Here is a 13899-nt window from a genome sequence, read left to right as displayed (position 1 = left end):
AGACCTAATTCCAAATCTCTTCAAACTATTCCACAAAATAGAAACAGAAGGTACACTACCCAATTCATTCTATGATGTCACAATTACCCTCATATGTAAACCACATAAAGACCCAACAAAGAAAGAGAACTGCAGACCAATCTCCTTAGGAACATTAATGCAAAATTACTGAATAAATTCCTAGCGAATCGAATCCAAGAACACATCAAAACAATTATCCATCATGATCAAGTAGGCTTTATCCCAGGAATGCAGGGTTTCTTCAATATATGGAAATCCATCAATGTAATCCACTATTTAAACAAACTCAAAGAAAAAAACCACATGATCAAATCACTAGATTCTGAGAAAGCATTTGACAAAATTCAAAACTCCTTCATAATAAAAGTCTTGGAAAGATCAGGAATTCAAGGTCCATACCTAAGCATAGTAAAAGCAATATACAGCAAACCAGTAGCCAGCATCAAACTAAATAGAGAGAAACTTGAAGCAATCCCACTAAAATCAGGGACTAGGCAAGGCTGCCCACTCTCCCCCTACCTATTCAATATAGTACTGGAAGTTTTAGCCAGAGCAATTAGGCAACACAAGGAGGTCAAATGGATACAAATTGGAAAGGAAGAAATCAAAATCTCACTATTTGCAGATGATATGATGGTATACATAAGTGTCCCCAAAACTTCTACCAAAGAACTCCTAATCCTGATAGACAACTTTAGCAAAGTGGCTGGATATAAAATTAACGCAAGCAAATCAGTAGCCTTCCTCTACTCAAAAGATAAACTGGCTGAGAAAGAAATTATGGAAATGACACCCTTCACAATAGTCACAGATAATATAAAATACCTTGGTGTGAACCTAACCAAGCAAGTAAAAGACCTGTATGACAAGAACTTCATGCCCCTGAAGAAAGAAATCGAAGCAGATCGCAGAAGATGGAAAGATCTCCCATGCTCATGGATTGGAAGGATTAACATAGGAAAAATTGGTTATTTTGCCAAAAGCCATCTACAGATTTAATGCAATCCCCATCAAAATTCCCACTCAATTCTTCACAGAGATAGAAAGAGCAATCTTTAAATTCATTTTGAATAACAAAAAACCCAGGATAGCAAAAACTACTCTCAGCAATAAAAGAACTTCTGGGGGAATCACCATCCCTGACTTAAAGCCATACTACAAAGCAATAGTGATAAAAACTGCATGGTATTGGAACAGAGATAGGCGGGAGGATCAGTGGAATAGAATAGAAGACCCAGAAATGAATCCCCATACCTGTGGTCACTTGATCTTTGACAAAGGCGCTAAAACCATCGAGTGGAAAAAAGACAGCATTTTCAACAAATGGTGCAGGTCCAACTGGAGGTCAGCATGTAGAAGAATGCAAATTGATCCATACTTATCTCCTTGTACAAAGCTCAATTCCAAGTGGATCAAGGACTTCCACCTAAAACCAGCTACACTGATACTAATAGAAGAAAAACTGGGGGAAAGCCTAGAACACATGGGCACAGGAGAAAAGTTCCTGAACAGAACACCAATGGCTTGTGCTCTAAGACCAAGAATTGACAAGTGGGACCTCATGAAACTGTAAAGCTTCTGTAAAGCAAAGGACACAGTCAATAGGGCAAAGCGGCAGCCAACAGATTGGGAAAAGACCTTCACCAACCCTACTTCTGATAAATGGCTAATATCCAAGGTATATAAAGAACTAAAGAAATTAGACTCTAGATAATCAAAGAGGTGGGCGGTGGTGGCGCACGCCTTTAATCCAGCACTTGGGAGGCAGAGGCAGGCAGATTTCTGAGTTCAAGAGTTTGAGGCTAGCCTGGTCTACAGAGTGAGTTCCATGACAGCCAGGGCTACACAGAGAAACCCTGTCTCGAAAAACCAAAACCAAAAAAAAAAAAAAAAAAAGGAAAAAGAGAAAAAAGACAATCAAAAAACCCTATTAAAAAATGGAGCACAGTGCTAAACAAAGAATTCTCAACTGAGGAAACTCAAATGGTTGAGAAGCACCTATAGAAGTGTTCAGCATCCCTAGTCATCAGGGAAATGCAAATGAAAACAACACTGAGATTCTACCTCACACCAGTCAGAATGGCTAAGATCAAAAACACAGGTGACAACACATGTTGGAGAGGATGTGGAGAAAGAGAAACACTCCTCCACTGTTGGTGGGATTGTAAACTGGTACAACCACTATGGAAATCAGTCTGGCAGTATCTCAGAAAATTGAATATAGTGTTACCTGAGTACCCAGCTATACCACTCCTGGGAATATACCCAAAAGATGTTTCAACATACAACAGGGACACATGCTCCACCATGTTCATAGCAGCCTTCTTTATAATAGCCAGAAGTTGGAAAGAACCCAGATGCCCTTCAACAGAAGAATGGATGCAGAAAATGTGGTACATTTATACAATGGAGTACTACTCAGCTCTTAAAAACAGTGAGTTCATGAAATTCTTAGGCAAATGGATGGAGCTGGAAAATATCATCTTGAGTAAGGTGACCCAATCTCAAAAGAACATACATGGTATGCACTCACTGATAAGTGGATATTAGCCCAAAAGCTCACAATATCTAAGAAACAATGTATAGACCACATAAAACTCATGACGAAGAAGGAAGACCAAAATGTTGGTGCTCTGGTCTTTCTAGAAGGAATATCAAAAGTTTTAACCAGAGCTCCCAAAGTCTATACCTCCAGGTAGAGAGCACAAAGGGAGGGACTCATGTCTCCACCTGTATAGGTAATTGAGGGTGACCATGTCAGACTTCAGTGGAAGTGGAGGGCCATGGTCCCCGAAAGTTTGGATCCTCTACTGTTTGGGAATTCAAGAGCAGGGAGATGGGACTGGGAGGATGTTTGGAGCACACCCTTGTAAAAATAGGAGGAGAGGGTATGGGATAAGTGGTTTTGGGGGAAAATGGGAGAAAAGATAATATTGAAAAGTAAATACGTATACTATCCAAACAAAAACAACAACAAAAAAAAAACAAAACAAAAAAAACAAAAAAAAAACCCACTTATAAAGGGTTGAGAGAGAGAGAGAGAGAGAGAGAGAGAGAGAGAGAGAGAGAGATTACTTATTTTAAGTAATTTTCAAAAGTTTCTAGGAGTTGCTAATTGGCTAAGATCCTATTTTAAGCTCTCCACAAAAGAATTTAAGTCTCTGTTCAATATTCTCAAGAGAGATGTAAATCCTAATTTTCCTCAACAATTAATTGACAAAAGAGAGGTAATCTCACAAAAAGTAGAAGAAGCTATTACTAATCGATATATTATATAGCCTGATTAGTTGTCGGCGGTGATATAACAGTCCTTTGACAAAAGATTGTTAATATAGATTTATATAACTTTAAATAGGGTCTTCATGATTCTCTGAGTCTGGAAGGAGCGACTGTTGGTGCTTCTGCCCTGATTTTACAAGAACTCTGAAAAATTGGCTTTAAAAATAAAAGAGGGGGAACGGTACCCCCCACACCAGAAGAAGTTCCCCTGAAATACTCTCCATCATGACTTGTTCACTTTTATCTCTCTAAAGCTGAAAGCTCATGGCAAATCTGCTGCTGACTGCCTCTGGCACCACTGAGACCAACAAAAACTTTGCCACAGATAAGGAGAAGAACCCTCTTACCCTTAAAGGAATGGCCCAGCTTCAGTTCCCTTACGGGGCAGAGGATTGATATGCCTGTTTGATACAACAGAAGGCACAGCTAACCGGCTACCAAAAAGATTAATGAAATAAATAGATACCCCCACAAAGCCTGGCCCAATCATAAATAAGATGAATAACAATTGACATCCAGGGAAGAGAAATCTCCCTGAGAATTCCCTTCTTTTTCTTTTCCAGGGAAAAATGAATCAACCGTGATATCTGCTGTTAGAAGTTCTAATCCAGAAGCTGGCCTTTGAAATTATACTACTAAGACCTTTGAAGATCCACTGACAAGAACATCAAACAGCTAGAGATTGACATAACTAATCTGAAGAAATCCCTCGTCTCACTGTCTGAAGAGATCTCCTAAAATCACAGAGATCCTTATGGGACTTGATTTACTCTATCACAATAGAAAAGGCTGTGTACAGCCCTTGATTGTGTACAGCCCTTAAAGAAGAAGGTTGCCTTTACATAGACAAGACAAGGAGGGTTAAAGAGAGCATAAAATAGGTCAGTGAAGGCCCTGAGAAAAATCAGAGAGAGAAAGAGACAGATGAATGCTGGTACAAGAATTGGTTTTCAGCCTCTCCAATATTGTCAACCCTACTTCCTCCCATCTTGGGACCATTGTTTGGTTCCTTTTTGCTTATTTCTGCTGGTCCCTGGGCTTCAAATAGGCGGACTAACTCTGTGATATAACAGATAAATAATTTGGTAGCAAAACCTATTCAGATACATTATCATAAGTTAGGTATGGAGGACCACGAGACTCAAGATGAGGTTGTTACTTTATACAGGGTGTTTCCAAAACCCATCTCCACCCAACCTAAAAGGAGGGACTTCTGCCCCTAGACCAAGCAGAGAGGGGCCACCCGGAACCCCCTCTGACAGGTGATCTGAATTCTTGCTTAGGCTGCGAGGCTAAGCACTGCAAGGAAATATAAATAAAAGTTAAAAATATCTCTCTGGGTTCCCTGAGGGACAAGCCTGACTCCATAGGGTTTGCTGTCAAAAGTATCCCCTCTCCAGGAAAAAGACATCAGGATGGGTACGGCCCTCATGTCTCACTGGCCAAAGACAGGGGGACCGGAGCCATTACAAGGTCCCCTTCAATTACTGGATGTCAGGTCTCTATCCCCACCCTTGCAAGATTAGAATTGCCACAGCCGTTCTATACTTAGAGAAGGGAGGAGATGTCAGGGGCAGCCCTGCTTACACACTGAAGGCCTAAAATCAGCCAGAGGCCTAAAATCAGCAATAAGCCTGTCATACATGTATACTAACACCAAATCTTGGGTCTCAGTGGAAAACATTGAAACAGATGGCTGTAAGCTAATGTCAACAGGCAGCTTTTGTGGAAATCTAGAAGCCTGTGTAGTCATAGACCTTGTAAATAGGTAGCCTTGGCAGACAATATCAACTTAGATAAGTTCAAGCGAGTCACAGGCAGAGTCATAGTGACTTGTCCCCTCAACCTTCACCCAGCCAATACCCGGTTCTGAAGATATCTGTATTCCCCCTGAACACCCACACTCCAGTGTCATTCCCTTCCCCACATCCTGCCTTTCTGTGTTTATAACCCCTGTGTGAATGAATTACGATTTGTGAAAAAAATAAATTAAAAAAAAACTCATTATGAACCATAATACACAAACAAAACAATAGTAAAATATTGAAATGCTCAAACCAACCAATATGAGAGAAAATGTACAAAAATACCATTGAGTTCCTTTGAGTTGATCAATTACTCCTGGGTATGGGGCCTGTGTAGAAGTTTGGTTAATAATATACCCAGTGAGACTCCATTGAAGAAAACTTTTTTTCCTTTGTGGGTGTGTAATAATCAGATATATTCTTGGTTAGGGCTGTGAGCCCATGTCCATTTCGGGTTCAGTGTGATCATCCCATGTGGCTTCAGAATGTGTGTTGCCACAGTCTCTGTGAATTATTATGGAAATCATTCCTGTTGTGTAAAGAAGACACTGTTTCCTTACTGACATCAATCCTCACTGGCTCTTACAAAATTATTGCCTCCTTTTTCACACAGTTATGAGACACTGCCAAGGAGAGCTTCATATAGGCCATGGAACCAGTCCAGGAAAGATGTCCAGGATGCAGGCAGCAAAGTTGAAGAGGTGAAAGCATCTATGCCCTTTGAAGCTGAAGCTCTTATACACTAAGACAGAGGATTTAGTATTTGCTCTGCTGAATTGGTGTCTTGGTATTTTGGTTTAGTCTTTCCTCACTGTACCCTGTTTTTCAAATTCTAAATGAGAATGAATATTCTATTTCATTGTATGTTGGAGGTATTCAATTTGTCTTATGATTTTACAAGAGTCACACATTTAAGTGACTGACTTAAGATGAGGCCTTTTCTCATATCACTTAGTGGTTAAGAAAGGACCTTATAAGGTACCAAATTGCACTTCCCATTAGAAACCTTTCCTTGATCACAAAAAGGACTCAATAATGCAATAACACTAAATACCATGCTCCCTGCTAGAAAAGGTCTTATAAAGTCTTTCCAAATTCAAAAAATCTTCTGATGCTCAATATTTTACTGTATTTCTCCATTTTCTCATTTCCATCATATGTATATTATTTTTAATATAGACATGTATAGTTGCTCTCTGGGTAATTTGCCAATAAGTAGTATCTTCTAAACTTTTTTAGCATGCAGTTCCCTAAAATATGATGTAACCTATAACATTCATCTGAGACAATGTACTATATGATTGTATACTACTCACTAATACAGAATTTAATTTACATTGTTCAAACTTTCTCAATCTTGTCAATTTATTTTTCTAATATAAAATATAATCCAGCATTTTGTACAATGTTTGCCTGTTTCGCTGTATTAGAATTTTTCAGATTGAAATAGTTCATTCTTTTGACATGTTTTTCAGGTAGCTTGACAGTTGGAGGGGTTCAACACATGCATATCATATGATTAGCTTTGAGACTGGGTTGGTGATCTTTAATCACAATAATTCTAGGAAGTTCATTCATTACTAAAATGATAATCTGCTTTAATTATGATTCCATTTATAGGTTAATTTATTCATAAGTTTATTGATTGAAGAACAAAAATATAGATTAATATTTTCCAAGTGTCATCTGTTAACATAAATTTTTCATTTGAAGGGTTAATTGCTACAAATTTGGCTAATAGGGAAACCCTTTTGCTAGCGACTGAGTTAGTGTGCCCCTCTTAAGGCTGAATCAAAAATCCATCAGTGAAGATGGATATCTTACTTAGCATTTTCTTCACATTACTAGTTTGTCTTTCTTCAGTGTATTAGGTCTAGAACCAATTCTCCCATTAAATAAAATGGCTCTTTTGGTCACTCCCAGAATGAAGATAGGTGTCACTTCTAGAACATTTGGATGGATGGAAAGAGAAACATAAATGTATATAAAAAGATCACATGAAGAAACCTATGTTATGTACATTTTCCATGTAATTAATTAATTGAAATACATTATTGTTGTAATAAAGCAAAGCAGGTGAAAAACATATTATCCTCTCATTGTCTGCCTGTAACAATCCCTAGAAGTAAATCTAGACGAGGAAGTGAGAACTCTACAAATAAACTTTATGGCATTGAAAAAAGTAGTTGAAGAAGGCAATAGAGAATATAAAGCACTTCCATGATCATCAATCTTTAGAATGAGCATAGTATAAATTAATATATTGACAAAGAATTATCTACAAATTTCTTGCCATATTTTTCAAAATTCTATTAGTACTTTTTACAGAAACAATAAAAGCAACCTAAAATGAATAAGGAAAAGCAGTGAATAGCTAAAAGATTCCTGAGCAAAATTCATTCAATATACAGGCGAATGATAATTTTAAAAATAAATAAGTAAAGTAAAAGTGAACAATAAGAGTTTGTACAACACCCTTAGCAGTCATGAAAGTATAAATCAAAGCTACATTTAGAATCAGTTACCACTAGTAAGGCTGTGGTTTTGAAAACAATTTACAGCTAATGCAATTGAGGATGCAGAGAAAGGGTGATGTGAATATAAACTGAAAAATGTATTGTGAATTTCCTCAAAAAAATCTAAAACTATAAATACAATAGAGAAGCTTTATCACTTTTAGAAATATATCTCTGTTGATCTAGATCAAGTTATAGAGATACTTGAACATCAGTGTTCTTTCAATACTGCATAGTGACAAATTCACAGAATTAGCTAGTATCTGTAAGCAGAAGAATGGACAAAGTTAATGTGACATACATATGTGTGTGTGAGAGTAAGAAAGAGCGACAAAGTTTAATTAATTATAAAGAGGATGGAATTATTGTAGTTTTGAATAAATAAATGGACATAACCAGACATATAGTTTTGTATTTACAAAAGGCCATACATTAGTATGACTCAGCAGCTTAACAAATTAAAGTACAAACATAGGCTATAAATACAATAAACATGGAAAAATACCATTGTCTTGTAAGTTCTAAAAAGCAGAGTAAGGCAAGAAACATATTAGTCTTTTTTTATTACTTGCTTTATGTATTTGTAAAAGTAAACCTATTTTTGTTCACAGACTAAATAAATTTTGTGCATAAAGAATATAAAGAAATATTCGAGTAAGTTCTTAGAAATAATGCTTTAAGTTACAAGAGAATCTTTTGAGAAAATTCATGTATAAGAACAAAATTCTTACAATAAAAAGAAATTACATCTATCACATCATACTATACATACTATTATGAAGGCTCAGAATAAAATGAAATATGTCCTGGCCATGTAGGCATAAAAGCCTTGTGTTCTGAGTATTTTAAGGCATGTAATTAATAAGAAAGAGACAAAATAAGGACAAATGTATATTTGGAAGGTAATTTAACATCATTTAATAAAATTGAATAGTCATGTTCCCAATTATAAAATTTCTAAATGTGAGCCTTGCAAAGTCTAATTACTTGAATTAAATATGGCTACAAGGGTATTTGTACAAGAAAATTTATATCAGTGTTCCACTTACTAGTTGTGCATTAGAAAATAACCTAAATATGAATAAGCAGCATAATTGATCATAGGAATATAATATAATGAAAAAACTAAAAAGAATGATGTAATGAATACTACCTCCATATAGCGTTATAGAAATTTCAATAATGTCAATTGATTAATATTAATATTAAGATGGTTAATATTAAAATTAATCACTTTTGGAGACAGGGTTTCATGTTGCTCATCTTGATGTATAAACAACTATTACCTTGAACTTCTGATTCTCTTGTATCCATGATTAGATGGCTTAGATTTCAGGCATGTGCCACCATGCACAGTTTGTACAGTGCTAGGAAACAAACTTAGGGCTCAAGACATCATGTATTCTTGGCAAGCTCATTACCAACTGAATAACATTTTCAGCTATAATTGTCTTTATTCAAAACCTACAAACAAACTATGGTAAAGCATTAATATATTTTTGGAAGGTATATATTAATGTTAGGGCTACCTTTTACTTTTCTCCTTCTGCTAATTTATTTCTTCACTCAAGTACTAGACATATGTATCTTTTTAATCATTATACTGTGTATTGATATATGTATACTTTTAAATATTATAATGTATACTTTCTGTAAGAATTAAGCTCTATAAAACTATTATTTAATATTTAGCATTAAGATGTCTTTTCATTATACAATAATTAGAAGTACTAAACTTTTATCTTTTATTCCAGCTGATAGGTAAACGTTTGCTCAAAAAAATCAAATCTGACATTAAAGTCTAAAATTTAGTAACACATTATAAAAAGAAGTACATTTTATACATATCTGGTAGTTGTGATGGTTATAGTAATCAAATGTACCAATTACCTCCCACAATTAAATAACTGAAAACTGTATGAAATCCAAGCATCCAAAAATAATACAGTAACCTGCAGAAAGCACAGATAATAGGAGTGTCCTATGAATGTCATTTGTCTAACAGAATATTAGTATTTCTCAAAAGAATCTTGCTTTTAAACTGTTGGCTTAAAGCTTGCAGGAAATATGTCCCTGCTTTTAAAATATTTTATATTGGAACATCATGTATCTTCCATAAGAGAAAATATGACTTTGTATGCATATTCATGCATACACATGCCCCTTTACCTTAAAATAGAAATAAAATTTACTTTTCCAGGAGAAAAGCAGTGTTAGAGGATTTTAAACTATCTTAGTGTTTTAAGACTTGTGCAACTGTGGTAAAAACAGTAACCAGAGAACAGAAATTGTATTTCACAGAGGGACAATGACATTTAATTTATATTTTTATACAAAGTTGTATTAATTAAAGTCCAACATACAGGCTTACCAATGAGCAATTTGAGAGTGGGCTCCCATCAGCCAAAACTCTCATAAGAAATTCCAATGAATTAAAGGAAAATGTGAATGAAAGCACTCAACTAGTGAAGGAAATTCTCTTCCTAAATTATAAACCTAATACAATATTCATTTAGAACTTATAAGGACACTGCAAACTCAAAATTCATCTAGAAAATGCATAAATGGTTGGACAGACAGACAAACAGAAAGACAAAACAGAGAGATGGGAGCCTATAGCCATGAGATTGAAAAATAGTTCTTTTTTATTTTAATTTTTTATTCACTTTGCATCCTGCTCACAGCGACTCTCCTTCCTCTATTCCCAGTTCCACTCTGTTTTTCCCATTTCCTGTCATCCTCTCCTTAGAAAATGGGAGCACCTCTTGGGTACCAGCCTACCCTGGGGCATCTATTCCCAGTTGTTCTCAGCATATCCTCTCCCACTGAGGTTCAACCAGGAAGTCTCAGTAGAGGAGGTGGTGAAGGGGATCCAATGCCTGGGACCAGAGACTGAGAAAGCCCTTGATCCATTTGTTAGGTGACTCATAAGCTGCAGATTTGCTACGAATGTGTAAGGAGTCTAGGTCCAGTTCCTGCATGATCCTTAGATTCTTAGCCCAGGCTCTTTGAGCCATCATGGTCCAAGGTTAGTTGACTCTGTAGGTCTTCTTGTGGTGTCCTTGTCCCCTCCAACTTGTTAACTTATATTTCCCACTCTTCCACAAGATTCCTTGAGCTCCCACTGATGTTTGGCTGTGGGACTCTGCAGCTGTTTCCATCTGCTGCTGTATGAAACCTCTCTGGAGACAGTTATACTAGGTTCCTGTCTGCAAGCAAAGCATAATAGTGTCAGGGTTTGACTCTCACATGATATGGATTTTAAGTTGGGGCAATGATTGGATGACTGTTCCTTCAGTCTCTGCTCCATCTTTAGGACTTCCAGAGGAAAGAGACAGACATCAATCCACCATCAAAACCTTTAATCTAAAATGTGTGTTAAAGATGGGGAAGGAAAATAACCCTTAAAAAAATAGCAAGTCTAGAGTCTTCTGCTGCCACTTACAGTGAGCAAAACACTCAACAATTCAGATGTAAATGAGGTTAATTTATGATGGATGTGATATTGCATCATGGTCTCTCAAAAGAAAGTAGATCTTTCTTAATTACTCGGAGTAGGGATACTGTTGCTGGGCTTTCAGACTCTGGAAAGATCGATGAAAACAAATGAAAATTTTGAAGTCTAAACATTTTATGTAAGGTAAATAATCTTTAATTTCAAAGCAGTCACCTCCTTGTTAAAAATAAGGGCTTCTAAGAAGAAAGTGTCTCATTAAATATAATTTTCATCGGTGTATTTTTGGTATTTTGTATAATAAGTTGACTAATGAAGAATTCTAAAGTTCTGTTTTAATGATTGGAGATTTTCAATTAAAGAGTCTTCAATTCTGTTAAGAATGACCAACATGTGAAGTAGTGTGCCTGTATAGAGGTCAAGTTAAGCTGAACCAGGCAAAAGGTTCATGGAATCCAAGACCCAGAGCTGCCAAGCTAAGGTTGAAAATGCTGAGCTGGAACCCTGACAACTATGTCTGCTATACCAAACTGGACATGAAAAGAATTTCAAGAAATGATGATCCTATTTTACATCCTTTTGAAGTCCCACACGAATATGAAAATGCTACCAAATTGGAAAATGAGCAAATCCATTCCTTGCTTCCTTGGATGGTCACCATGTTGCAGTCAATTGCTGGGCAAAGCATCCAAGGAGCCTGGCTACCGTCCTTTCTGAGACATGTGATAGAGTGGTTAAAATTCGAAACTTGACTAAATAAACATATATCTAAACTATACAATCACATGAAGGTTTCTTTTTTAAAATTGGGTATTTTCTTTATTTACATTTCAAATGTTATCCCATTTCCTGCTTACCCCCACAAACCCCCTCCCCTGCTTCTATGAGGGTGTTACCCCACCCACTCACTCCTCCCCACCATGGCATTCCCCTACACTAGGGCATTGAGCCTTCACAGAAACAAGGGCCTCTCCTCCCATTGTCGCCCAACAAAGCCATCCTCTGCTACTGGAGCCATGGGTCCTTCCATGTGTACTCTTTGGTTGGTGGTTTAGTTCCTGGGAGCTCTGGGGAACCTGGTTGGTTGATATTATTGCTCTTTCTGTGGGATTGCAAACCCCTTCAACTTCTTCAGTCCTTTCTCTAAGACCTCCATTGAGGACCCCATTGGGGACCCTGTGTTCAGTCAGATGGTAGGCTGTGAGGATCTGCCTCTGCATTTGCCAGGCTCTGGCGGATCCTCTTAGGAGACAGCTATTTCTGGCTCCTGTCTATAAGCACTTCTTGTCTGGGTTTGGTGACATCATATGGCATGTATCCCCAGGTGGGGCAGTCTTTGGATGGCTTTTCCTTCAGTCTCTGCTCCGTACTTTGTCTCTGTATTTGCTCCCATGAGTATTTTGTTCTTCCTTCTAAGAAGGACTGAAGCATCCACAATTTGGTCTTCCTTCTTCTTGAGTTTCATATGATCTGTGAATTGTATCTTGGGTATTTCAAGCATTTGGGCTAGTATTCACTTATCAGTGAGTGGATACTATGTGTGTTCTTTTGTGATTGGGTTACTTCATTCAGTATGATATTTTCTAGTTCCATCCATTTGCTTAAGAATTTCATGGATTCATTGTTTTTAATAGTGTAGTAATACTTCATTGTGTAAATGTACCACATTTTCTGTATCCATTCCTCTGTTAAAGGACATCTGGGTTCTTTCCAGCTTCTGGCTATTATAAATCAGGCTGTTATGAACATAGTGGAGCATATGTTCTTGTTATATGTTGGAGCATCTTTTGAGTATATGCCCAGGAGTGGTATAACTGGGTCCTCAGGTAATACTATGTCCAATTTTCTGAGGAACTGCCAGAGTGATTTCCAGAGTGGTTATACCTGCTTGCAATCCCATCAACAATGGAGAAGTATTCCTCTTTCTAAACAACCTTGCCAGCATCTGCTGTCACTGTAGAGATGGCTCAGCCATTAATGGCTAGGCTCACGACCAGAAACATGAAGGTTTCAGATAAGGAATATGCAGTCACTTTTGAAGGATATGAAAATTGAGAAGAAGTGGGAAATGGATGGACCAGGTTATGGAGAGGAAGAGGAGCCATCGCACACAATATTTAAGAAAGACAAAGTATGCTGGCACTGAGTATCACTGGAAAGTCCCTGTGTTTACCACTTGTGGACAACAAGTAGACATCTGTGTGATCAATGAATTGGGGATTTGACAGTATAAATAGTGTTATATTTAACTCTATTGAGATATTTTTATTGGGAAGTTATGCATCTGATAGGAATATTGTACTGTATGGCACGTGGCAAGCTACTCCTTTAAAAATGGTTATCCTGGATATGAAAGCAAATACAATCTGTTGGAACCCTACAGAAGCTTTGTATTTTATTGCAACAAATGAAGATTATAGCTTGTATACTTTTGATATGTGAGCACCGAACACTCCTGTTATGGTCCACAAAGGTCATGTGTCTGCAGTGCTTGGTGTGGACTATTCTCCCATTAGGAAGAAATTTGTGTCTGCCAGTTTCCAGAAATCTATTTGAGTTTTTACTGTGGACAAACCCAAAGCATGGAAGTGTACCATACAAAACAAATGCAATATGTTATTTGTGTAAAATGGACTTCTGATAACAAGTACATTATGTACAGATCTGATGAAATGATCATCTGGTTGTGTAATGCTAATGCTTCTGAAAAATTGGGTGTGCTTACATCATGAATAAATCAGCAAATGACTATAACTAGAAGTTAAAGGAAAAATTTCAATATCATCCACATGTAAAACTGATTGCTCACTGCCAACATCTACCA

The sequence above is a fragment of the Grammomys surdaster genome, unplaced genomic scaffold (assembly GCF_004785775.1).
Source record: "Grammomys surdaster isolate TR1022 unplaced genomic scaffold, NIH_TR_1.0 125982, whole genome shotgun sequence".
In the NCBI taxonomy this organism is placed as follows: Eukaryota; Metazoa; Chordata; class Mammalia; order Rodentia; family Muridae; genus Grammomys; species Grammomys surdaster.
Note: the sequence above shows the minus strand (reverse complement) of the source record.